This window comes from Bactrocera latifrons, unplaced genomic scaffold (assembly GCF_001853355.1).
Source record: "Bactrocera latifrons isolate USDA-ARS-PBARC rearing strain unplaced genomic scaffold, ASM185335v1 scaffold_254, whole genome shotgun sequence".
In the NCBI taxonomy this organism is placed as follows: Eukaryota; Metazoa; Arthropoda; class Insecta; order Diptera; family Tephritidae; genus Bactrocera; species Bactrocera latifrons.
This window is the reverse complement of record NW_017536119.1, coordinates 120,772-121,841: the sequence shown is the minus strand read 5'-3', so window position 1 is coordinate 121,841 and position 1,070 is coordinate 120,772.

The following is a 1,070-nucleotide window of genomic DNA, read 5'->3' as shown; positions in this document are numbered from 1 at the left end:
ACACGGTGCTCATACATAATTGCCCCATATAGACTTTATATCAAATATAATAATGAGWGTAAAGAAAGGAGATCACTTTTTGGTTCTACAAACAAACAAACAAGGACATACATATGTAAGTACATATGCATAAATGTACATATTTTTATACATACATACATACTTATGTATGTATTATATAGAAATCAGAGGATCGAAATGTGTGCATTCCTCTTTCCTGTTGGAATTTATTTGAAAGTTGTGCGAGGGTTGCCCACTTTAAAGTTCATAAAATTGCGTACTTCCTAAATCTTAGCAAGCAAACTCCTCGATTCCTTTTTGTATGTATGTACATACTTATGAATGCGTGAAAGTGCGTAGGTATGGTATTTGCGCTATTGTTTTGCGCACCAGTTGAATGAAAACTAGTTGAATTGGAGAAATGAGCCACAAAGCATGTGATTTCAATTGAATGATACGAAATGCCAAAATAATTACGTTTTATTGTTATGAAAATTGGGGTAGTTGGTGTTTTGCCTGCTAGGTATGTAAATGGGGGTTGTTGCATTATTGTGAACTGTGAGAAAATATATGTTTGTATAGTATGTGTATAAATCGGAAGGKAAATGTTATTAGAATTGAATTTGGATTAACATCACATTTATATGTACATACTTACATATATTTACAGAAATTCATATCTGTAAAGAAAATCAAAGATTATGCCTAGCTTCTTAGGCATAACTGAAGCCTTTTCATTTTCGCTGTTTGGCAGCAATTCGAGATTCCAAGTGGAGCCTGTCCTTCTCCACCTGGTCTTYCCAACGGAGTGGAGATCTTCCTCTTCTTCTGCTTCCTCCAGCGGGTACTGCGTCGAACACTCTCAGAGCCGGAGTGTTTTCATAGCCGCTGTCTCTTAAGGGGTTAGGAGTAGTCAGAATTTTCAAAATATTATTTTTTTTTGCATTTTCGTTAAGTGCAATATCTTAAAAATATTATCTAAAAATTTCACGTTGATACGATAATTAGTTTTTATACAGCTTTTAGAGTACATAATTAACTCGGGCCTGATAGAAGGGCTTTTATTTTTT